This window comes from Diceros bicornis, chromosome 15 (assembly GCF_020826845.1).
Source record: "Diceros bicornis minor isolate mBicDic1 chromosome 15, mDicBic1.mat.cur, whole genome shotgun sequence".
Taxonomy (NCBI): Eukaryota; Metazoa; Chordata; class Mammalia; order Perissodactyla; family Rhinocerotidae; genus Diceros; species Diceros bicornis.
Window position 1 is genome coordinate 16,780,764 of NC_080754.1, and position 27,544 is coordinate 16,808,307.

At 37.7% G+C, this 27,544-nt stretch overlaps 1 protein-coding gene across 1 annotated transcript in view; it reads right to left on the minus strand.

Moving 5' to 3' along the window:
- The window catches only part of ZBTB20 (zinc finger and BTB domain containing 20), a 535,929-nt gene that overhangs the window by 221,308 nt on the left and 287,077 nt on the right, over positions 1-27,544 (minus strand). Inside the window, exon 6 of the mRNA XM_058555832.1 lies at positions 4,066-4,165. The gene's annotated coding sequence lies outside the window, so the exon portion shown is untranslated. The remainder of the gene's footprint in view (positions 1-4,065; positions 4,166-27,544) is intronic.

The window sequence follows — 27,544 nt, forward strand, 5'->3', positions numbered from 1 at the left end:
GTGGGCACAGTAATGACTAAAATATATGAGTAAATATAATTAAGCATTGACTATAAAAAATCAATTATAACCACTTTTGTATAAGTTTAAAACAAATAGGTAAAACTAAAACTCCATTCAACAATTACAATAACAAGATTGATACTTAGTAAGTAGATAAATACGCTAAGCATCTTTTTTTACATTAAGGAGAAAGCCAGAAATACTAAGAAGAGGATTTTATTTTTAATTAGAACAATATGTAGTTAGGTATACATACAAAAATGTTAGTATGAACACTAAAGAAACAGATAAGCCGCCCATAGATTTCAAGCCCAGCAGTAAAATCCATGTACCAGGTCACAAAAGAAATTTCAAAAAAATTTTTTCAACTAAAACTATGTAAAACATAATCTCTTAGTATAGTGCAATTAAATTCAGAATCAGTAATAAAAATAGAGCAAATATATGTTTAGAAAGTAAAAACATGCACTTCGAAATAATTCAATGGTTAAAAATAAAAGATGTTACAAAATACTTAAAATCGAACAAAACTACATTATCAAACATGCTATGTAGCTAAATTGAAAAACAGTTTAGAGACTAAAATTCATTTTTAAAAATAATAAAAAGTATTGAAATTAAATGAGTAATAATTCAACTCAGGAATCTAGAAAAGGATAAATGGTCTAAACTATAAAAAAGTAGAATGCAGAAAATAATGTTGATAAAATAAAAAAGTAATAATATAGACTACAAAGACACAATAAAGTAGATAAGCAAAATAAAATGTCAGTTTTTGAAAAAAGTAAATGAAACAGAAAAATATTAAACAGTAAAAGAAGAGAAAAGGCTCCAATAAATAATATTAGTAATAAGGAGGGGACCCAATTATAGATAAAATTAAAAATCATAAGACTCTTATGAACAACTTTATGCAAATAAATTTGAAAAGATTGATTAACTTTTAATTGTATATTTTTCTTAAAAAAACTTCCTAAAATTGACTTAAGTGGAAATAGAGGAAATAGAACACTTGAATAAACCAATAACCATGGAAGAAATTGAACTGATAACCAAAAGTTCACCCTATGCTACCTACGCCCTACTGACAGAAAACACGAGGTGCAAATGATTTTAGAGGCAAGTTTAACCAAATCTTCTGAATAGGTAATCCTTATAATATAATAACTGTTTTAGAAATAGAGAAAAAAGGAAAGGAAGGAAGTAAAGAGGGAGAGAGGGAGGGAGGGAGGGAGGAAGGAAGGAAGGAAGGAAGGAAGGAAAGAAGGAAGGAAGGAATGCTGCTCAACTTATTTTATGAGGCTAGTATTACCATGACACCAAAACACCAATAACAATATAAGAAAGGAAAATTAAAGACCAATCTCCCTATGCAAACATACTGCGGACATAAAATATCAGCAAATTAAACTCAACAGTGGATTAAAAAACCATACTGGACCAAGTGAAGTTTTTTCCAGGAATATAAGAAAATTTTAATATCAGAAAATGTATTAATATCACATAAATTATTATCATGTTAATGGGAAATTTTATCATATTAGTGATTCAGAAAATGCATTAGATAAAATTCAACTAGTATTCCTGATTAAAAATGCTTTCCAAACTATAAATAAATAGTGGGAACTTCCTTAACACAATAGTTTTGATTTATCAAAACCCTAAGCAAATATCACATTTCCAAAACACTTCCATTAAAGTAAGAAACAGAACAGATATTCCTAATATCTGCTTCTATTCAATGCTATATAGAGGTCTTAGTAATGCAATATGACAGGAAAAAGAAATTGAACATTTAAGAACTAGAATTTAAGAGAAAAGCTGTCATTATTTACCGATGATACACATGTCCATGTAGAAAGCCTAAGAGAATTTCCAGTTTAGCCATTAGAACTAATAAGAGAGTTCAGCTAAGTTGCTGAATATACACTAATAATAACCAATAACAATGAAATCAAAAATAGATTCTATACATAAAAGCACAAAAACCTAAGTTATATGAGAAGAAATCAAACAAAATAGGTTCAAGTAAGACCATTATGATGAAAATTATAAAACATTATTAAAGAACATGAAGGGAGATCTGATTAAGTGGAGGAATATAGTCTGTTAACTGACGGAAAGACAATGTTATAAAAAGTCAATTATCCCCCAGATTGTTCTCTAAAGTTAATGTAATTACAAATAAAAATCAGAAGGGCTTTTGCCAAACTTGACAAACCAACCATAAAATTCATATTGAATAGCTAAAGGCCAAGAAGAGCCAAGAGAATTTTAAAGAAGAACAGTGTGGAGAGATTTACCTTACCAAATAATAAGAATATTATAAAAGTATGGTAATTAAGACACTATGGTGTTGGCACAAGAGCAGAGAAACAGTCCACTGGATCAAAAACAGATTTGATGTAGGCAAAAGATGGCATTACAAATTGGTGGGTAAGGATGACTAATTTGTTAAATGGTGCTGGGATAATTGAGTTATCCACATGGAAAAAGAATAAAATAGGGTGCATGTAAGATACCATCTACAAAAATAAATGCCAAGAAGATTAGAGATCTAAATGTAAAAGGCAAAAGTTTAAAACTATAGCAGAAAATGTAGGATGACCTTGTCATGTGGAAGGATTTCTTAAATGACATAAAAGCACAAACCATAAAGGAAAATATCAATAAACTGCATTAAAATTAGAAGCTTTAAAAATAAATGCTACTATAGACACAGTTAAAAGAGAAGCTATAAATTGGAAAAAGATATTTGCAATCTATATTGCCCACAGGATGAGAATCCAGAATATTACAATAACAACCAAAACCAGAACCAAAAGCTGTCTAAAATAACAACAGCAAAGCAAATAACCCAATAGAAAGATGGGCAAAGATACAAATAGGCAACACACATGAGGAAATCCCAGTAGATTATAAGTGAAAACATTTTTAAATGAGATATTATTTAATCTCCATTAGGCTGACAAAAATTTAAAAAGTTTGGCCATTCCAAATGTTGTGAAGCATATGGAGAAACTCTCATAGATTGCTAATGAGAATATAAATTGGTACTATCACTTTGGAGAGAAATTTTATAATTCCTAGTAAGTTGAAGATGCATTGTTTCTTACAGTTTAGCAATTCCTCCTCTATGTATAAACATGTATAAAAATGTTAACTGCAGTATTGGTTGTGAAGGGGAAACATTAGAAATAATGTCTAACAACACAAGACTCAATAAGTAAATTTCAGTGATAAGTACAGTAGGATATATAAGCCATAAGATATGGCTTATGTAAAAATAATTCATAACGATAGAGGTCAGAATAGTTTTGCTTATTTTTAACCTTTTGTTAAAGCTTTGGAGAATATCACCTCTAAGGAAGCATGAGGGACTCTTCTTGGGTATTGTGAATGTTTTGTATCTTAGATTGGGTGTGATCACATGGATGTATGCTTACATAAAAGCTCATCAAGCTATACACTTAATTTGTCTACTTCACTGGATGTCACTTATAATGGTATAACAGAAGATAAAAACAGGTTCAGAAATAAACGGTCCAAATTAATTAGTATTTGTTTAACCTGGGTGCTGGATTCATATTGTTCTTTATACTTTATATGTTTGAAATATTTGACACTAACAAAATTGATAAGACAATGACTACTGCTTTTCCTAACTTGAATTACTCAAAGGAAAAGAAAGCACTAGAGTCATCTTCTTCTCTTTACTGTCCCTGACAATAGAACTGAATATTCTAGGAATCAATCAGCACTTCACAGCCACACATATTTACAAAGTGATCATTTTGTTGAATCAAAAGCAAAACTTTCAATTCATTTCTTGACTACGAGTAGAATCTAGGCTTTCTTAAGTGAGTGACCAGCAGCATATATTGTTGATATGATGCTACCATCGCACAAAGATCATTCATTCATTTAGGTTTTTCAACTGATGAAGTGGGGGATGCATTGCCAAGGACTTTTCTGATGTGAATCAACAGGTGGTTTGGCATCAAGATGGCTATTTGTTTGTGGGTTTCACCTCTGGTTTCAGAAAAGAAAAAGAGACGATACCTTTTCAATGCTGTATTTCAAGTTGACCATATGGAAAGCAAGGTTTTATTCCAGCCAATTCTCCTTCTCTCAAAACGTGGAGGAAAAGTGCCAGCCACTGCTACTCTCGTCACCAGCCACGGTACAGATGTTTGGAAAATGCAAAAACAGAGAAATGAAACAAAAAGAAAACCCTCAAAAATAAGTTTTGCATAAATGAAAAATAGAGTATATAATTATCAGAGCTGCAAAAAGGTAAATGCATTTATTTTTCTCCTTGTGTTAAACAAAAAGAACCCAAACAAACAAAATCATTGCTGTTTTGACTTAATCAGTGTTTTGCTGAAACTGACAATTACAAGGACCAACTCAAACATGGCTAAAAGTGGGAATAAAAAACAGATTTCTTTTAATTTGATAAAAGATTTTTTATCTCCAAGAATGTTAGAATATGACCTACTTAAATGAATACTTATTAAAGGAGTGGACCTATTAAAAACTATATGTTTTCAGGTGCCAAAATGGGAATGGAGACAGTGTTTCTTTGAAATCTCGTAAGAGAAAAAAATTAATTGAAATTATAATGGTTTCTTACGCAACTCAGAAAAAAATACAGCTTAGGAAGAACTGTCTCCCAACTGTTGCAATGTGCATCCCTAAGTTGGCTTAGCCAGTACACAGCTCCAGTTATTCCAAAAGCAAATGCCCTACTTGATTTAAGCACGTCAATGTAAATTACTCAAATGAGACTGTCTTTGTTTAAAAAAAGTTTTAAAAAACAGTGTAATTTCTGAAAGAGTATTGCCTGAATTGAAAGTCAGATCTCAACTTAGGCCTAGCTCTGGCACAATCCTGGTGTATCTTTGCTCATGTTATTAAACATCTTTGGGCCTCGGTATCCACCTGTCTCAATTTCCACTGTGATACAAAGTCACAGCCCTGTCATCAAGCCTCTTTCCAGCCCTAAAATTCTATGAATCTAATGAAATTACTCCAGTAGAAGAATTTTTCTTTCTTTCCTTCCTTTCTTGCTTTCTTAAAATAAATAGACAAATAAACAATCAAATAGGTAAGTAAATATATATTAAAAACACATACACTATCCTAATCGGCTATCCCTTTGAATAGGAAGAGAGAATATTTTTTTTGTTGTCATTATCTATTCCCTAATGCGTATTTAAAAAGAGAGTTCCTATAGAAAAGATTTTTATTTTTTTCCTGAATCAAAAATAGCATATCATTTCTCTGCCATTCAAGTTCTATTAAGAAAGAAAACAAAAAATCATTACAGAAATCCTATTAGGAACTTTAGAAGGAAAGAAAAAGTCACTAAAACTCCATTTAAAATTCAAATTGTTCGTTTACGTGTTTTCTTTTACAGAAAATAAAAGTGTTGTCTGAAACTACCTTCCCTTCCTTTTCCAGGGACAAGATCCTTAACTGTGTAAACACAGGACCCTCTCCTCACACCCTTCCCACCTGGCTGCTGAGGTAGCAAAGCTGAGGTCTAGATTACAGCACGGGATATTTGGGATGGGAGTCAAACACTTCATCTGGGAGACAGTACTGTGGTCGATTTCCCAAATCTAAAAGAAAGTTAAGCCCCATCACTATGTTGGCAAGAAATTTGGGTTCTCGTGGCTGAACAATGAAAATCATTTTTACACAAGACTTTTAAGAAATGAAAGCACCTGGGGCACCAGCCAGAAAATAAGTCTCAGAAGGCAAGTTTTTCATGTCAATATTTAAACCAGGTAAGACAGTATTGATGTACCCTTAACGAAGGGTCTAAAAAGAAGACAGGGCACCTGACACCATGGTGAATAACAGAGGCTCAGCCTTATGAAAAGGCCAGTCTCAGGGCGAATGCTCCATTGTTCCAAGTGCTGATATGCCAAAGGCACTGGCAGAGGCAGAATATGAAGAGCAACAGGCAAGGCTCCTGTTACAGGCTCCAGCTCGGCTCTGTATGCTGATAAGCCCGGGACCACCAGCCTGCACACTCAGGGAACATGGAGGGTGGGCCCCCAGGGGAGGAGGGCTCCTCAACCAGAGAGGCAAGAGGTGGAAATTGTACAGCATATGAGCACTCCCTGCTGGCAGCTGAGGTTGGAGACGAACAGGTAGTGTCCTAGAGGGGGCTCTCGAAGGTTTCTGTGAGGAGGCTAACAGACATACCTCACTTTCAGGGGATATGAGCATGGTTCCCACCAGGTTTAGATGGTTCCAGATGTTATGCTGAATGAGAAGGAGGTTAGGAGAGGCTACTGATAGGAGGAACTCCAAGAACTGGTGAAAACTATGTAAAGCTGGTATACAATTTTCATTAACTTTTCTAGCTATTAACATTTTATAAAGTATATACAGGCCAGTGTGTGTGCACGTGTGTGTGGGGTGGAGGGAAATGAATTTCTGTGCAGCTCCCTTTATCTCAGCAAAAGAATCCTTAGGACAGCCCAATGTGTTTGCAATATTTATGGTTTACCAGGAAATCCCATCCATAACCCTGATGGAACCACTTGGCGCATCCACTATACCGCCACATCTAAGCCCTAGACTGGTGGTCTTTGTTTATCTGTGCAGGCCTGGGCAACAATACTGGTATCTTCCTAGCTCTGCTCTGTTAGGGTTCTTCTGTATAATAAGATGAAGGTCAAAATGGCAGCCTGCTAACAGCAGCAGTATTTCGGTAGCAGGAATAACTTGCTTGTCATCAACTTGTTAATGCAATAGTCAAACATTTGTTTGACATGTACAATATCGGCTAACTTCAGCAGATAAAGAGTCTAGAACAGGAAGATGCTGCAGATGCTTCAGCTCGGAGGAAGGCTTAGCAGAGCCAAAACGTCAGCAGGGCCTGTTTGTTCCATACTTTCCGTTGGGCTCTGTGAAAGAAATGTTAGATTACTGCAATGACAAGTTTGTGACAAGCAAGTCACTTGTGCAACTGGTGCGCTCCTGTTTTTATCTGTTTACCATTCAGACTTGTGAATGCCATTTCAAGCACTTACAGGATTTCTGGCTCCCATTAAGGGGAAATGGTTCCTCCATGTTTAGAATTTTCTGCCTCAAAGAGAATTACTAAGCAATTATTTATCCCTGTGGTCACAATGTCACACAAAAGCACTCTTGAGTTGTTTAGTTGGACTCTGAGTCATGAAATGGAGTCCTGGGGACTGGATAGCTTGGAGCATCAGAAATTTCTCATCTAGTTTATTGGAATGACTACAAAGCAAGCCTGTGAGAGTCAATAAAATTGTGGCCAGCTTGAAATACCTTGCTCTTTTGCTCTGGGATCATATATCAAGGCCATATGCTTCAAGTCACATAAAATCACTTGTAATGAGTAGATCCTGAGAAGCCAAGGCCTGACTGTGTCACAGACACTGACATGTGATCTAACATACGATAGTTTTGGTGACAAGGACTGCTTTAACTTTTGAGAAGGGAATTTACAAGGCCTTCCCCCTGTGTTCTGTGGGTAGCCGGAGGGCCAATCCAAATCCAGAAAACATCTTAAGTGTGTGGTAAAAAGTAATATCATAATCTAAAATTAACACTTGAGATCATCCCCTTTAGGCTGAATTTTTATAGTAAATGGAGACCCTGGGAGATTTCAGATCCAGAGTTCAAAGTTGTCTCATTAGATTCTCCATCTGAGATCACCGAGTGACTTTTGGTGAGTCATTTTAACCTCCTGGGAGGAGGGTACAAAACAATAATACCTGTTCTTTGTTCACCTGACACGAATGGTCTCAGAGTCAGTGTCAAAAAAGACGAAGAGTCCCTTCAGAACTCAAGAACGAGAACAGTATTTCCTAAAAGTCATGTATTGTTTTTATGATTTAAAATTGTCCATTTTTGGTACTGAATTTATAAATAATTCTAGGTATACCTCTTAAAGATCATAGAAGCATGAGGTTTTGAAGCGAGGAGACAGACTTTCACAATATCTGGAGAAGCATGTCAAAGCTAGAACAGAGGTGGAATGGCAAGGACCAGACAGAAAGTAATGATCTTAAAAGAGACAGAGCTTGGTACGGGTGACTAGAGAATGTTACAGAAATGGGTAATAGTCCTTGCCGAATAAAAATTTTATTGTTAATAATCATTTGCCAGACACTACATGTGTTACACAACTTACATGTGTAATAAAATCTTTACAACAGCTCTATGGTATATGTATTATCAAATATTTTTTTCAGATGTGGAAATTAAAACTTAGAGAAATTTAAATACTTTACCATAAATCTACAAGTAGCAGAGATTTGAAACCAGTTTTCCCCTACTCCAAAACCTTTATGCTCTTAACCACTGAAGAACTAACGTCATTTCCACTGCCTCCAGGAGACTTTTCTCTCTAGTTTACTGGAAAACATTTTAATTTGTAAATGTAGATATTCAAGGATTTGATATAAAAGGGCCAGTGAGAATATTCGGACTCTGGCTGTCTTGCCGTCCTTCTTAGGCCTCTGGGAAAGCTGAGCTTCATCAAGATATCATTTCTTTTGCCCAGCCTGACCTATCCCTACCTGAATACACTGGGAAGAGGTGAAAGGGATTCTAGCCTGATCACATACGTCTGTGCTGTGAATGCAGGGTGTTCGGCCGCATCCACTCGTGTCCATGCCAACTCCTTTCTCTCTCTTCACGTGTACAGTCTTTGGTTCCCCCTAATCTTTGCTCCCATGTTACCTCCAGGGAGCCTCCTTTTGTTACTTGTCTGCTATTCTTTTTTGGTGGGGGAAGGGGCAGATGTCTTTCTCACCATGACAAGGATCACCGAAACAGTCTAAACTTCAAACTTTGCACAGAACGTATCCTCTGTTCGGTCTTCTGCTTTGCTTCTCTTTAATGATAGTTTTGCCACAGGTCCCAATCATACGTAACTCAGAGCTATGCAAATCAAATAGTACACCAGACTTCGCAGCTAGTCTGTCTTCAAATGAATCCGTGTCCGAGAGGCAGAAACCCCTGAACGAGGCATGTCTTCTGACTGTGCGTCTGATGGCTGCTTTCCTTGTATGAGTGGCAAAGAATAAGCTGAGTGAATCTGCATCGACGTTCCCTGGTCTTTTTTTAGTGTGTGTTCAGAGTGCATCACAAGAGGGTTTAGCTCACACAAACTGGGTTTTTTTTTTCATGATATTTCTACATTTTTTTACTTCTAGAGGTTGGTTCCCCAAGCACAGGATTCTTACTTAAAAGCTACTCAGACACCGTGCATGACGTAGAATCATAAGATCACAGGGCGATGTGTAAAGAAGTCTAAATGACCTGTAGTCGGAGTCTGGGTCTGGTGCCTGTGTTAGCTCGTGCTGGCCATTCAGCCTCTGCTGCCCACCACCAGGGACATGGGGCTCTCAACCTCACAGGCCACCCAATCCTGCGTTAGGACCCACGTATTCGCACAAAGTGTCCTTCGTTATGTTGAACCATAACCTATCTTTCTAAAATTCCCCCCATGGCTTCTAGTTCTTTCTGATCCTACCTTTCAATCTTGAGAGCTTCAGGGAATTCATAGTTTAATGGCTCATTTAATGACAACCCTTGTGCAGACCACATACCAACAAGGGGTTTAGATTGCCTGCCTTGTCCCTCTTCTCTTACCCCCCTTGAGTTAGACTCCCGCTCTACCCCTTCGACAACCTTGGGAGAAATGAAAGTCAGTCAGTCTACCCAGTTCTTCATTTCTCTTTAGATGCAGATAACACACGTGGCAAAGCATTCTTAATCTCTTTGATTTTCTGTCCTCTTCTGTGGAACATCTTGCTAGACAACCTGAAGCAGATCTGACTGCTCTAGCTATTTATAGGGTGACCATATGATTTATTGTCCAAACAGGTACACTTTTGGTTTTTTTGCTGAGGAAGGTTTGCCCTGAGCTAACATCTGTTGCCAATCTTCCTCTTTTTGCTTGAGGAAGATTCGCCCTAAGCTAACATCTGTGCCCGTCTTCCTCTATTTATATGTGGGTCACCGCCACAGCATGGCCACCAACGAGTGGTGTGGGTCTGAGCCCGGGAACTGAACCCAGGCTGCTGACGGGGAGCATGCTGAACTTAACCACTAGGCCATGGGGCCGGCCTCAAACAGGTATACTTTTGAGGGTAAACAGCACTATGAATAATTATTTCAAGATCACAGGCGTAAAGCAGCATTGTCGCAGGCAAACCTATACAGTACCTCACACAAACCTGAGCCCCACTACCTATCTCTCTGCACCGTAGTTATCTGTTTCCACGTCTGCTTCTTCCACTAGACTGTGAGCACTCTTTACTGATGGAAACTTATTTACCTGTGTACCACCAGTTCCAAAAAAGTATTTGGCAAGTAAAAAGAGCTTGTAGATACTTTTTTTTTTTTTAAATTGAGGATGTTTTTTTCCCTAACTGCATCCTATGCACCTCTCCTCTCATTTTAATAGCAAATACCACCAACATATATTGACTTCATATTTTCAGAAATGAATCAACAATATTTCACTTAGTGCCATAGGAGGGGAATGGTTTGCGTTTAGTGGTAATGGGTTTGACTTAGAATATTGACAGCAACACGCAGAGAGGAAAATGTGGTAACTTTTTCACTAAAAGTTTACTGCACATTTTTACAGACCACTGAACAATATGCCCTAATTTCTTTGTTCATAAGTGAATCTTTTCAGCAGCTGTATTCACAATTTCCAGTTTGTAGTTATCAATTATGATAGGAAGTGACGGTAACATAGTGTGATGGTTACATATGCGGTCATATGTAACATAGGGTAACATAGTGTGATTCCTGAGAATTCTCCACTAAAGCATGATGGCAATTCATTGCTTTCATCTTGGCCAAGCACACTTAGATGTCCTGGTGACTTTCAGCAGCTTCTGATTAACAATGACTTTAAAAAAGAGAAACAAGAGAAACTCCTGAAAAATGTGAACCACCTAAAGAAATCATTCCTTCCCTTCTCCCTGACACATTTAGACTATTCCAGAAAGATGTGAGTCTATCCTGTTCAAGTTAAAGAGCTTCATAGAGGACAATCCTAAAACTTCTCTTTCAGTGTTTAGAAGCCTCTTTATCAAGCCTCATTACCAAACCTAAAGATTTTCTGTTGCAGTATAAGCATATTTCATCACTATGGGGCCTCAGTGAAGAAAAGAGAGACAAGCTCATTTCTTATTTCCCATAACTTGTTTAAAAACTGTTAGCTCATTATCTCAACATTCTTTTTTCCAAGATGAAAAAAATCTCAATGTCTTTGACTTTGCCTTAAAGAACTTTTTTCTCAAAAGGTTAAATTTAAATTTTATGGGAGGGGTTTTATAACTCTTTCTCTCCAAGATACTCACATCCAGTTTTAGTTGAATTCAGAACAAGCATGATTAAGTGTCTGATCTGTGCTCAGAGGAAATAGTAGAAATGTCTATATTCTGCATGCTTCTTATATATTCCACTATTACAGCTATTTTTAAATTTCAGTTTTACATTTCACACTCTTGATTAACTTTCTGAGCTCTATTTCTAGATGCTATTTTGCCCACAGAGCTAGTCATTCTTTATTTGCAGTCCATCGATGACATTTACCAAACTGTCATGGGTAATGGAAAACACAAGAGTTGCAAGAAGATTCAAAAGAAACAAAATTATATGTCTTCCCTTGCAGACTCTTAAATTTATGGAGAAAGAAGACAATCCCACATAAAAGAAGCAGCATGTTATGCATGTTCAGGTATGCGGTGTCAGTTTAGCAGTTATTAGCAAATGCAAGCTAATACAGCTATGTATATGAAATTTCAGTGATGAGGGAGTAGTGGGATGAACTGCCATTGTGAGGTTTGCTTTCTCTACTAAAAAATACTAACATTGACTTTTATCTAACTACATTCTGTATATTTTCTGTTTTACTGAGCTTTCATTTAGAATGACTGTCCTTCCTCTGACATGGTTGGTTATACCCATGTCTCAAGTTGTCACTATTTGGACACTGTGCCTAAAAGCACTGTACTCTGAAAGCACCCATCCCCTGTCCTCAACATCTAGAATAGTGATTTACAACTGTTTAGAATTGCTGGTGTCCTATTGTTAATGTGATTTTGGATCACTCTTCCCTGCCTACTCCTTCTTAAAATATAATTTTAACTTAAAATTGATTTTGTTTTGAGATTTTGAAATGCTGCTATAATTTAGAATACACTGGGTTTGTTAATATTGGGAAACACGTGTCTAGATAACTAAGGTAATCAAAAACCAGAATCCAGGACGGACCCCAATGGCATCTCATTTCTACATTTCTCCATATTGACTCTGATCTCATAATAATCATTTCTTGAGAATTCTGAAGTGCTTGACACCAAATAAATAGGTGCGAAATTTTTTGTTTTGGTCATTTGAGACAAAATTAAAAGCTCTGCTAGTTGAGTGGAGTCAAATCACAACTCAAGCTTTGCCTTACTTTATCAGAGCTCTCACTGGGCCAAGAAAGAAGACAATGTATTGGCACGGCATTGTGTTGGTTATTACCTAGTGTCCTGGTATCATCAAAGGATTGCCAAATAAGTTTTACTGGGGCTTTCCTGGGATATTTCATTGCATGCAGGTTGGATTTCCATGTCTATAATTTGCATATAGAAGTATTAAAATGTTTGTATTCAAGTGCAGTGTCCCAAATAGAGAGTTTCATTTTGGCAGAGAAGAGACAATGAAGGTAAATGTGAAAGTATCATCACCCACAAACCAGAGAGCTGAGCCAGAGTGTAGCTGCAGCCTCCTGGGTGTTCAGTCACGGAGCACCACTTATGGAAGAGTTTGCAGTTCTATACTGACCTCAGTTTTAAATTGTGCTGAGTATAAACATAACATAACTTGTTGTTAACAAGTAGCTCATTTATTAACTTTATGGAGAATCTTCCTCTAAAATACTAGTCCAATCTATTCTTTTGTCCAATCTATTCTCTATTTTTGACCAGACTACTGCTTCTATATAATTTCTATAGAAATTATAGAATTTTATTCTATAAATATCTATATTATACATTTTCTACCAGCCTAATCTATTCTTATACCTACCCAATCTACTCTACTCTCAGCATACAATTCCAAGAGATTCACATACATAACTCAACATTCATTACTTCTGGACACACAAAGGGTCACTGGGTCCATGAATGCTAGTTAAGCAGGTAATTTCCAGGCGACTACTAAACGAGTAGAAACTGAAAAGTGTATGTGTGCTTTATAATTACCGGGGAAAAGAGGACTTTGCATATGGAGCAGCATACAGTTATTTCAAAAGCTCATTTCTTCAAAAAGAACAAAGGTAATGGCCCCTATTCTGGTGTATGTACATCAGAAATTCAGTATCAGCTTTTTTTTTCTTTTTAAGTAGATCTTGAGGCGAGTACTAAAGAGGACTCTTTTCGCAGTAATAACACCTCTTACGTGGGGTCCTTTTGAGTTAAAAGTTGGGAAGTGGACTTTTTAGGAAGGCAGAGGTACAAATCATTATAAAATCATCCAATCATTTATAAAATAAAAACAAGAATGACAATTTATTGGCCAAAAAGTGAAGGGGGACAAATTTCTGAATAAAGGTGTCCGTGTGACTGGGACCTAACATAGAACTGGAACTAGATAGACTATTTACCTCTGTGCCTTTTGTGGTGGGTGTTGTGGGTCTCCATCTGAGTGGTGCCCGTCACTGAGGCATCACAGAGGCATCAACAAAGCTCATCTCTGTAACAGTAGATTTTACTCCAAGTTAAGAAAGACCTTAAAGAAACCCTTCAAGTGTTCTGTTGGTTATTAGCCATACAGCGGGGCAGCTATTTCTTTTCTGGCAGGGACAGCCAAGGCTAAAGAGTCAATATATGTGCCTTCCCTGCTGAGGAGGGATCAGACATACACCCTCAGCACTTTTGTCCCGCTGTTCTCATTTCACTCAGTGATCAGTAGACAAAGTATACACTAGAGAAGTAAGAGATGAAGAAATTGCTAGGATTTCTAAGGAAGAAGAACCCAAATCTTGCCTGCCTTAGGCAAAAGAACATTTTAGTATTAATAAAAAGAGATGGTTAAATTGCAGCCCATCAAATTTCAAATACAGTTCCAAAGTGTGTCTAATGTGATCCAAAAGAAAACAAAATTCCTGCTGTCCTTAGCTGTAAATTCTGCAGGCTGATTCTAGGTTCTCATCTCATTCCTGTTTCTTCCTCTGCCCCAGAAAGGATTAGTGTCTAACATTAAACAAACAGTATACAACAAAGAACAGATATGATGTGTACTCATAAAATTTTGAATCCAGAGCAAAAGGAGGGTAAATTCTTAGCCCAGCAGATGAGTCTTACTGACAGTAATAGAGACACGTTTCTAATTCATCCATGGAAGGTGCTGAAAATGTTCTCTATTATATCTTGAGATGAAGTTTTGGTTGTATAAAAATCTTGTGCTTAATGCTGCATATTGGTTTTTTTTCCCTCCTCTCTGGGACCACAAAAACAGATCTAAGTATAGACAGAGGCAGGAGAGCATGTTTATTTCTTCATTAGAAGCCGTGCATGTTACCCTTTCTATCGTAAATGAATTAGAAAGAAAAATACCAAGTCTCTTGATATAGGCCATGTTACAAATCCATGTGCACATGCTTTCCTTTTTCCCATTCTCTCAATTTTTATGCCCATTTTTCTTTTTTTTTTTTTTTGTGAGGAGATCAGCCCTGAGCTAACATCCGCCAATCCTCCTCTTTTTTTTGCTGAGGAAGACGGCCCTGGGCTAACATCGGTGCCCATCTTCCTCCACTTTATATGGGACGCCGCCACAGCATGGCTTACCAAGCAGTGCGTCGGTGCGCGCCGGGGATCCGAACCAGCGAACCCCGGGCCGCCGCAGCGGAGCGCGCGCACTTAACCGCTTGCGCCACCGGGCCGGCCCCCCCCATTTTTCTTTTTTGAATGAGGGCTGCCCTTATATTCCCAGATGATTTCTGGTGATTGGAGCCCTCGTGACCTCCCTTTGTTCATCCATACTGTCTGGTTCAATACAACACTCTCAAGGGGCCTTCCTCCTACCAAAGATGGTGACTGATTGGACTTAAAAAAATGATGACTCCTATATTATGACAAAAAACCTGGAGGTAGCATTTATAGCTGGTCAAATGAACTTTTAGCCCTACAAAAGACTCATTTTATGAGGCAAATAAATATGTATATTTCCCTTTCTGAAGTATAACTAAAAGCCCAAAGGTCCTGAGTTTGTCTTCAGTTGTTGTATGGAAACGACATTAATGCTGGTCATCAGGCATTTCTTTTCTCAGTCCCAACTAGAACCATCTTAAAATCTTCTATGGTGTATAGCAGATCCTGGAAGCCCCCATGGAAGCAAGTACTCAAATGTTAGGGACCTGAATTGAAAATCCAGACTGGGAAAGATCTGTGAGTGAGATGAAGCTTGAGTGAGTTCATTCAATTTAAGAGTTATTGCTGGTCCACTGGGTCTAAGGAAGAGGTTATTAATGACTCCATCAGGGGGCATTAAGAGTTCTAGGACAGTCTCTTGAATATCTGGACACCTGGATTATTTGATCTGAGCACGACCTAAAGCTTGGTAAATCCTTCCTTACTTATCCTAGGTTGGATGCAGATCTCCAAGCTATGACTGGTGTCTGGTAAACTCTCATCTTCCTTGTTCTTTTCTTTAAAGTTCAGCTTCCTGATGTATTCTCATTACAAGAGATGGCCAAGGTTACACATGGGTTGGGAGCACACAGTAGTTCAGTAACTAAGATGTTACCCTAATATTCTTCTCTCTTACAAGCCTTGAAAGGCCAATATGTTATTATCTGGGGCAGTTCATGGGAAAGTTGACATAAAAATGCTTTAATGATTCAATTTATAAATGGGCCATTCACTGACATAGTAGGGAGGACAACTGAGAAATGTTTGAAAATGTAAATAGTCTTTTTTCAGAGAACAATCTTATCTCTCCAACTCACTAATATTTCTTTTTAATGTGGCTAATTTCTATCACACTAGGGGTTCATACATAAACTATGGAGACTTCACCTAGAAAGTTTCAACATATTATATTTCCACCATAAAAGAGCAATGACGACTTTGGTCCAAATATAACCAAAGCAAAAAGAAACACCTAGAATATAATGAAAAAAAAAAAAAAGTGTTGCCTATGTATTTGGCAATATCCTACAAAACCCACCAAATCAAGATTGTATAATGATGCTATTTACTTCGGTTTCATAATAGTGTGTTTTGTAGATTCCTATTTCTGTATATAGAGGGAAAAAGGACATCATATAAACAAAGCAGACAAACAGAAAGGTGCAAAGGGTGAATGCACAATGGCCATATACTGTCTACAAAGTGTTGCCAGTTGCGAAAGGATTTGACATGCTAATATCCATTCATTCGGACTCGTTACTGAGACACTAAGAGCATGATGGCTGGCAGGCACTGCATTTAAGTGTGGTTACTGAGGCCCCCAAATATTGACAGAGTGCCAGATTCTAAGAAACTATTGATGTACACAGCCAGCCACAGCTCCAGACACCTCTCAGACAGAGTCTTTAAATGTCACAGATAAATGAATTTTCATGAAACTGGGAGAGAGAAAGGAAGAGCAAGAAGAGAGAAAGAACACAGAATGAGAGGCAGGATAAGAAAAAAAGGAAGAACAAAATCACTTCCATATCACTCACATGAAAGCATGTGGCATCTCCTCTCTAAAGTGCCTTACAAAGGATGTGAGATCAAGCCTTCTGAATGCATTCTGTGCTACCAAAGCACTCAAACACCTTCAATCATTTCATTGTGTATTTAAAAAGGTAAGGGAGAAACATGTTCTAAAATAGCTTCAACAAAATATTTCTGAACAAAATATGGTTTAAATATAAATATTACAAACTCAATCTTAAAAAAAAATTCAAAATAAAATAAACTAAGGGAACCACAGGCACAAACAAACATGAGAAAGTCTCCTAAACAGTCCTCCATGTATATTAGATGTTAAAATTCATGAAATCCATTTGTCGCCAAGGCACAGATGTGTCCTCTGACAGTTTCCTTTCCAGAGTCCGACTGAAAGCAGTGACACCTAGTGGGTTTATAACAAGATATTGAGGAATACCTTTCTCCTTCACCTCTGTCTCCCTCCCCTCCCACATAAAACACTTGCCAGAGAAATACATGGGGTGAGTCAGTTACTTGACACATGATAACAGAAATGAGCCATGGTCATAACTAGAACAACCAAGTGTTCCTTAGAAATTATGTGTAACTCAATATATTTTAAATGTAAATGAAGCCTTTTCACTTTGAAAGTCTTCCATCTGCCAAGGGCACCTTCTCTTGACCTTGATGCACTGTGTCATTAAAAGTAACCACATTTTCAAGGATAGAACATGGCTTGCTTGTGCATTTACTTTCCTGTATGAGAGTTGTGCAACTCTACATTTTACACAGAGCAATCATGCCAATACCCACAAGCAAAATTCTTCCTTCTATTCAAAATCACACAGATAAATGTGTTTTGTTTTGTTTTTTTTTTAACCTGCAGCAACATGGTTTCGAAAAGCCTCAATTGCCTTTTTACTTGCATCACAATAAGTCTTGTTATAAATTATTTTTCTTCATCTGCCTTTCTCTGTCTTGGGTACCTGGGACATTAGCAGGTACTTGGAGAATAAAATTCCTTAGCTCAAATATTCAAAAGAGGTTTTCTTTCTGCATTAACTTTTCAATTTCTTAGTACTTTTCTTTTTTATGTTAGGAGATAAACTGAAAGGATTGAGACTTCCTGCCACGGGAAAAAATAATTATTTTCTCTGTTTTTAAAGGCTTTTATTTTGAAGACAAAATCAGTTTTAACTCAAATGGAAATTGCAGTAAAATCTCAGACACTGTAATCAGTAACTGCATTAAAACTCTCAAGAAGTATGCCAACTTCCATGTGAGGCCACAACGCAGCCAGGATCACAAAGAGACATTATCCACTTTGCCTGTGCCCATGGCCATTCTGACATTTTATATTGTAAAATTTTTACACTGTAAAATTGTAGATCAAGGCTGTTGTCTCTAATACGTTACACACAAGTACACACACACACACACACACACACACACACTGAATTTTCTCCTGTGGCCGTATAATAAGCAGAGAGGTTTTGGTTTACTCTAGATTAAGGGATAGCAAACACATTAAAAAAAAGAGTATTAAATATTTTTTTGATTATAAAAGGAACAGTGTTCACCAAATATTCAGTGACTGGTTAAACAACTGTGGTACACTCCTACAACAAATACTGTGAAGTTGCTAAAAAAGAATAAGGTAGATTTATATGCTATTTGATAAGACAGAGACATATATGGTATAATCCCTTTTGTATGAATAAAATGAGGACATATATGTATATATACTGGCATATACATAAACATTTTTTTCTGGAGGATATACAAGACACTTTTGACTGGAAGGATAGGAGAATTTTACTTTTATTGTATATTTTTCTATTCTGTTTGAATTTCCCAATCATATGTTTAAAAAATAATGCCAATAAGGATATCTGAATGGCAAGGTTATGAGGAATTTTTTCTTCTTAATTAATTAATTTAATTAATTAAAAAACAATATATGATATTTTAAAAGAAAATGTCTCCAAAATGAATTATGTAAAAGTAATTCATGTTAGTTACAAGAAATTTGAAAGCACTAAAAAAGCATACAAAAAAAAGAACCTTGTAATTCTCTGGCCCAGCAATAACCAATGTCGAACTTTTGGTGGGTCGTGTTCAGTTTACAAAATCTTTTCTCCCCTCCACTGTGGGAGTAAGAAAGATCATTTTCATTCCTTTAGGCAGAGGGACTCAAAACAGCTCTACGAGCTGTTCTGCTATATACCCTCCTGGACACCCTCCACCAGCACACTGTTTTTGATTGCTAGGACATTGCTGGAGCCACAGAGGCTATAGTGACACTTCTCAAAACTGCACAGGTCTTCCTTCTTCTGGTATTGCTCCCTGAGAAGCATAATTCCTGTGCTACCTCTTAAGACTACATAGCATCTCATGATGGAGATCTCATGATCTCCATGGAGTTGGAGTAGAGTTGGAGCAGTCGGAGCAGAGCATGGAGTTGGAGCAGAGGTGGCCTCATTATGCCCTACAATTATTATGGTGTTTGCACTTAGTTTCTGGAGGACTTAGAAATGTTCTGTTCTTCTGGACACACAGAGATGCATCTCTGCAAGGTACTCGGCCTTGAACTTCTTCAAAAGCTAAGGAAGTTGAAGGAAGAACATGGAGAGGTGATACACTTGGTGTTATTTCTTAGGCAATTGACCTATAACATTTTTTTTTTTTTTTTGTGAGGAGATCAGCCCTGAGCTAACATCCGCCAATCCTCCTCTTTTTTTGCTGAGGAAGACGGCCCTGGGCTAACATCTGTGCCCATCTTTCCTCCACTTTATATGGGACGCCGCCACAGCATGGCTTACCAAGCAGTGCGTCGGTGCGCGCCCGGGATCCGAACCAGCGAACCCCGGGCCGCCGCAGAGGAGCGCGCGCACTTAACCGCTTGCACCACCGGGCCAGCCCCTGACCTATAACATTTTAATACTTTATTTGTTGAGGATCGTCTTCTGAAGAAGGGTATTAACCCTCTCTTCCATGCAAACACCTGGGTGTTACTGTCCATCTTTTAAGTACCTATCCTCCTTTCAACAAATTTAAGAATTTTCCCACTTTGTTGCTGTTATTGAAAATAAGATAATAATGATAATCATTATTTTTATTATGGCTTACTCTCATTGATTGCTTTCTAAGGGTTGGGCCATTTATTTACACTATTTTCATTTAATTTTCAACATAACTCTATTGTTGTTGTTATTATGATTATTTCTACTTTATAGACAAGAAAACCCAGACTTAGAAATATTGAAAACTTGCCAAATGTCACAAATCTATTAAGAGGCAGATGAAGACTCAAATCTACTTCAGGCTGATTCTAAAGCTTCCTTGAGATCATTTTCAAGATTAAGTTTAAATGACTCCTTACTCAGAGGTGCAAACCATGCCCAGAGCTTTCTTATCTTCCTATTACTGGATGTGTGTTTGTGCTCGTGCATGCGCGCACGAGAGAGAGAGAGAGAGAGAGAGAGAGAGAGAGAGAGACAAAGTAGAGAAAGAGAACTCCAAATATAAAATGTTATAAAATTTCTCTAGGACTCCATTTTCCTCACCTCTGAAATGGATAGCACCCACCTTCAAGGTTTATTGTAGGACCAAATGAGATAATATAAGTGAAAGCACTTAGTACACCTAAAATAAAGCATTATCATTATTGCTATACAAGTTTCCTTCCCTCCTTTGCATAACGGATGTGTTCTAGAGAAGGTGATTATGAAAATGTATAGCCTTAACTTCTATTACCAAATCACAGAGCAATTACATTATAAAATCATAGAAAAAGATTCCTCACAGATTGAGATGAAGACTTGATGTAAGGCAGGGGTTCAGGTGGAGGTTGGGTCTATCGGTGTAATACTGGGAGCAAGCTGTGTGTTGGCAGCACTTCCTGTATCCTCTTATCTCTCTATCCTCAGCCTCCCTGGTCTGGTAATTCCTGAATATACCCTAGCAGTTTCCAGAGATGATTTCCTTCTTTTCCCTTTCTCTGGTTATGAGATCCAATGGAATTTGCATGCAACAATAATTCTTCACCTGGTGGCCCTATCCCACACATGATATAGAATCGTTAGAAAATTCCTTTAATTTGCGATTTCCAATTAGGTAAATTCATCAGTGCTCCACTTACTCTGTATGTTTGGTTATAAGTTCAGTCATATGTATTAATAATACTTGCATTAATTTCACCATATTCATTATATTGAAAGGCTTCTGAGTCAGGACCATGTCTTCTACTTTCTTGGACACTCTACACTTACTAGTAAGTCCTATAAATAAAAAGAAACTTTAAATAGTACTGACTTCACCTCTAACTCATAACTAAACTTGACTCTGGGCTTGAAGCGCTATTTTCTCCCTCTAGTCTCATCAGATATGAGTGTGTCATGTTACTGACCGAGGCCAAGCTATATGCTCCCACAATTCACTTCTTTCTAACAACCAGCTGCATCGTGGTGCCTGCCTTTTCTTGAGGTACCAGGACTTATTCTTAAATTAATGCCTTCATTTTTTTTTCTCTCAGGACATCCTTTGCTTGTGGAAAATATTCAGAAAGAATGGAATTTTAAAAATAAACCATCTGCTGCCCAGACCTTGGGAAAAGCAGTTAAGTTTGAAAACACCAGATTCAACTAATCAGGGGCACAAAAGCTTTATTAAATGTATTAGCTTTCTTATCTTTAGAGCTCAGGTAGGACGCAAGATCTAACCTCAACACGCCAACAGGTATCAAGTGAGAGAAGTCAGCATAGTCTACACCCTTATGAGATAGCTTGGGCACATCAGCTAGATGTATTCTTCATAAATTCCAAAAGGAGACCTTGTTCCAGATTATCTCACAAATGACAGCAGCCTGGGAAGCCACCAGACAGCCTCTTTGGTTCTAGACCAATTCAAAGTGCATATATATGTTATTTAATATTTTGTCATAAGCAGACTATAGGATCTACTCATGACTACCTTTATTTTACTGCTTGTTCATATTCCCATATCTGTCCTCTATCCTCCACTTTACCATTCATTCATTTTTTCATTATACAATAAATATCAAGTATCTTAGGAGGATGAGTAGATAGATAGATGATTGATAAATAGATTGATCAATTGATAGATAAATATAGTTAGCTAGATAAAATATATGAGTCATGACCTCAAGAAATGGCTAAGGAAGGAGATTCCAGACGGAATACCTTTAAACTAGGTATGGAAGGATAGATGAGATTTTGAAGTACAGAGAGGAAAGTAAAACATTTTAAGCAGAATAAATCGCATGAACAAAAAGGTTATTGTGCATAGGGAAAAGCAAATCATTTTGGTTTGTAAGAGAAGTAGCAAGAAATAAAATTGGTAATTTTTAGGTAAATTAGGGCTAGCTCACAGGGGAACTTGAGTGCCAAACAAGGAGCATCACTCTGTCAATAATCTAGGTCTGAATAAAGTTCAGTAAACAACTACCAGCGCCATAATTTCAGTAGAGAATATTGTAATCCATCACAGCCTCTGAGGCATTGGGCTCCACAGGGGAGATGCTACATTAGTGGTAGAGAAAAGGTCCTCAAATCTGATGAGTCTTACTCCAGCTGAGATTATCACGCTTCATCTATTGAGGTTAATCATATCACATGACTTAAACAAGACTATTACCAGCTCCTAATGACACAGGCATTGGTCCTTCGTTCTCAGTAACAAATTCTATCGAGTTGCCTAAAGGCTGATGGTGAGCCTGTCTGAGATGAGAGAGGTGAGTATCCCGAGCACGTGGGAAGTGTCTGTAGAATGGTTTGACATAAGCTGTCATTTGACCTTGAATAGAGCCAATATGTTCCTAAATGATTGGTAACTTACATAGGTCTAGTTCTGATATGGAAAGCCATTTCATTGTGTTTGAGATCCTGAGATATCCTTACACATCTTTGAAGGTTCACTGCTAAATGTGTAGGATTCTTTGATTCTAGTCGTCATGGGAATGCCCCTTTCCCAACACTTCCAATCCGCCTTCCTCTTCATCGCTCTCTATTGTACTTATTGATTTCTGATATGCTTTATTTATTTTTTATTTTTTATTTTTTTGGTGAGGAAGACTGGCCATGAGCTAAAACCCTGTTGCCAATTTTCCTCTTTTTGCTGGAGGGAGAGTGGCCCTGAGCTAATATCTTGTGCCCATCTTCCTCTATTTTGTTTGTGGGACACCGCCACAGCATGGCTGCTGACGAGTGGTGTAGGTCCACACCCAGGATCCAAACCTGCGAACCCTGGGCCGCTGAAGCAGAGCGTGCCAAACCTAACCACTGCACCACTGGGCCAGCCCCTGATATGCTTTATATTTTATGTGTGTATGTATTTGCTTACTTTCTGAGTTTCCGCCCTGAATGTAGCTCTTTTTTTTTTTTTGTGAGGAAGATCGGCCCTGAGCTAACATCTGCCAATCCTCCTCTTTTTGCTGAGGAAGACTGGCCCTGCGCTAACATCCGTGCCCATCTTCCTCCACTTTATATGGGACGCCGCCACAGCATGGCTTGACAAGCGGTGCGTCAGTGCGCACTGGGGATCCGAACCGGGGAACCCCAGGCTGCCGCAGTGGAACACGCGCACTTAACTGCTTGGGCCACCGAGTCAGCCCCCTGAATGTAGCTCTTTGAGGACAAGGATTCTTTGTATGTGTCTGTTTTGTTCACTGTTGTAACCCCTGCACCTAGAACAGATACTTGTTGAAAGACAATGACGGGAAATTACAAAAGAGGGGAAGCAAATGTTAACTGGAGCATGGAAGAAAAAAAGCTTTCTACGTAAAGCCTCCCTCCAAAAACTCATATATCATATAATTTGAAAATATCATTAACTAATAAGTTCATGAATTAATTTTCTGTAAAACTCAAAGCACTTTTTAAAATGTATCTAATTGCTTTCTTAGTGTTATAGAAGTCTCATTCTTTCCATTTTATACAGATGGAAATCATGGCAAAGAGAGATGCTCTAGGGTAAAACACGTGAACTCAGGGCTTTTGACTCCAAGGGCTAGGTTCTACGCACTATTTTATACCAGTCTGTATTTCATAATTAATGAGACTTTAGTGCTGAATTGCATAGGATACTAGAATTTGAACCAATAAATAATGCTATTAGCTTGCGGCCTCTTTGCTAGTATATGGCCTGCTCATAGAAACAAAGAAACAAAGAAAAACAAAGAAACAGCAACATAAAAAGAGGAAAGGTGAACACTTCAAAAAGCTAAGCATGGTTATTCTTAGTTTTAATTTTAAAATCCAGATTGTTTTGTTTCATCATAATTGTAATGCATCCTACTGGCAGAGAAGATTGAGACTTAGTATACTATGCAAATAACGGCAGGTCAGCCACGTCTGCTCAAACTCTGGGAACATTATGGCTTCTCCTTCATCCTGAAAATATCTTCTGCATTAAAAATCTCGTTGAATGGATCATATTTTTAAACATAAAAATAGATACTATCAAAGTACTAAAAGAAAACATCTGTGAATCCTTTTATAATCTTGGCATGGGGAAAGACTTGCTACCTATGACTCAATATCTAGAAACCATAATAGAAAGATTGATAAATCTGATTATATTAAAAACAAACTTCTGTATGGCAAAAAAAAAAAATACCATCAGCAAAGTAATTTTTAAAAAAGACAAACTGGGAAAAATATCTGTGACTCATATAGGTAAAAGGATTATCACCTTAATGTATAAATAGAAAGATATCAATAAGAAAAAGACCAAGAACCTAATAGAAAAAAAATAAAAAGAAAAGGAGAAAAACAGGTACCTTATAGAAAAATAAACACTAAAATCATTCAACATGTCAAAAGATGCTTGATATCACTCACAATAAGAAATATGCAAATTAAAATACACTGTGATATCATCGTTTACCTATACAATTGGCAAAAATCCAGTCTAACAGATCACTATTTTGTTGAGGCTGGGGTAAAAAGGCACTTTCATATATTGCCAATGGGACTGCTCAGTGATACAACTCCTGTCGAGACCAATTTGGCAAAATTTCTCAAAATTTAAGATGCATATAACCCTTTGACCAACAATTTTACTTCTGAGAATTTATCCCGCAGAAAACCTGCGCATCTCTGAAATGATTTATGTACAAGGTTGTTCATTGGAGCATTGTTTGGAATGACAAAAATTGTTTATAAATAGGGACTGGTAGAATAAACTATGATACATTTACATAACGGAATACTGTGCAACTGAATAAAAGATTAAGTCAGCTCTCTATATACTGATATGGAAAGATTTCCAAGATATATTGGAGAATGCAAGATTGAGAAATGTGTTGAAAATTACGAGATTGACTAATTCAAGAATAATCTCACATAAAAGAGAAAATGAAAATGTCGTAACAATGATAAAATGATTCCTGTGCTCCTCCATCTTTTAGCCACTGGTGCACCCAACATTTGGGCAAACGCGGCAAAACAGTATTTGGCATCCTTGGGACTCCATCACCTTGGACCATAATATGCTTCCTGTTCTTCCCTCTCTAGCTCTGCAGCATTCTTTCAATGTTATTAAACAGCTACTCCTTTCTAAACCCAGTAGAGTTACTAGTAAAATCTAAAATGACATTAAAATGTTGCAACCATGAATTAGCTGGGATAAATCCCATTTAAAAGCTTAGGATGATTCTCCATAAATTCTACTTTCCATGTGTTGAGTGGAGATGATCTGGTTAAACACTTGTTGCTATATAAGAAGAAAACACATTTCTTTAGGAGTTTAAATGTATGAGATTATTAAAAATAATGAGTATAATATATTCATTCATTAGATAAGATTTATCAAGATTCTAAAGTGCTCAGGTGATGTAATCAGTACACATAAGATTATTAACATGAGACAGAATTCAGCATTGGGCTGATGATGTATGTTGAGTACTTGGGGGTTCCTAAAGGAGAAGCCTATATAAACAGTGCGTTGTAATTGCTAATACATTTAATAGCAGCAGCCTAATTTTTATAAAATAACACATTCATTCACTGGTCAGAAATTATAGCATCAGTCCAACAAGCTGTTTCCCCAAAAGTTCCCTCATATTTATAGACAACAGTGCTATCTAGAATAACCGAGAAGTCACAAAAGAGAGCAGGGATAAACACTCCTAAATTTGATTCCCCATTTCCTTTGTCCCACTACTTTTTTGGTAGACAGATAACCAGTGAGTTATCCATTCTGTGCAAGAATTTCTTCTTCTGGGTTCTGCTATTTATTTTAGGCAATTATTTTAAAATACGGAGGGGGGCCAGCCCCGTGACTTAGTGGTTAAGTGCGTGCGCTCCACTACTGGAGGCCCAGGGTTCGGATCCCGGGCGCACACTGACGCACCGCTTCTCCGGCCATGCTGAGGCAGCGTCCCACATACAGCAACTAGAAGGATGTGCAACTATGACATACAACTATCTGCTGGGGCTTTGGGGAGAAAGAGGGAAAAAAAATTAAAATTAAAAAAATTTAAAACGGAGGTAGGTAGGAAGTATTGATTGATTGATTCATTCATTCATTCTTTATTAATTAAATACCCAATATGTTCTAGGTATTTTGCTAGCATTAAAGATACAGAGATAAAAGACACATTCCCAGCCCTCAAATAGTTTAGTCTACTGGGGAGAAGGGAAAGTAAAATCCAACTAATTATATCACAGGGTGGTAGCTGCTATAATTGACTTAAGCTTAAATAGCTGTGAGAAACCAGAGGCATCAGACTCTGACTTTTTTTTTTTTTTTTTTTGTGAGGAAGATCAGCCCTGAGCTAACATCCATGCTAATCCTCCTCTTTTTGCTGAGGAAGACCGGCTCTGAGCTAACATCTATTGCCAATCCTCTTCCTTTCTTTTTGCCCCCAAAGCCCCAGTAGATAGTTGTATGGCATAGTTGCACATCCTTCTAGTTGCTGTCTGTGGGACGCAGCCTCAGCATGGCTGGAGAAGCGGTGCGTCTGTGCGTGCCCGGGATCCGAACCCTGGGCGACTAGTAGCAGAGCGCGTGCACTTAACCGCTAAGCCACGGGGCCGGCCCGAGACCCTGACTTTTGATGAAGAGGCTCAATAACAAGTTTGGAGGAGATGATGCCTGAGCTGAAACTTGAAGGATGGGAGGAGTTGATCAGGCAAAGACTAGAGAGGATGGAAAGAGACACGAGGTAGAGCCAACAGCAAAAAAAAATTACAGAGAAAGGTAGAGTTTAGTCCATTCAGGGAACTGCCAGCGGTTCCACAGAGCACTGGGTGATATTTGGGAACAGTGCGAAGTGAGATTTCAGAGGTGGGTAGGGCCCACCCCCACCCCGGTTGTGATGGAAGTACCACTTTAGAGAAGGTGATCGGGGAAGGCTGAGACCTGAATGAAGAAAAAAGAGTCAGCCATGCAAAGCTCAGGGAGAACATTCCCAGCAGAGAACTGCGTGTAGTTGTACAGATCAGTCTATTCCAAGGAGTGGTTAAATTGCTAGGGGCACTGATTCCTGGTTGTCAGAGATGAACAGAACTATTCCAAATACTATTCCCCTGACTATTATCTAATCTCTTTTGTTGTCTCTGGAACCATGGCTCTTTCCTATCAATGAATTCATTCAGTCCCTGTAATCAACTCTGATTAGTGTTGTTTAACATCAATCTTTTCTACTTTTTTTCAAAGAAAGATACCAATCAGTTCTGCACACCCCTGCTTGTTAAAAGCAGCACCTCTCCTGCTGACTTACCGTTCTCTTAATCAAAAGGGCAGGAGGAAGCAGTTGGGATTCACTTTTCTTTTTTTTTCTTTCAAAGTACACAAATGTCAACTTCCTCGAG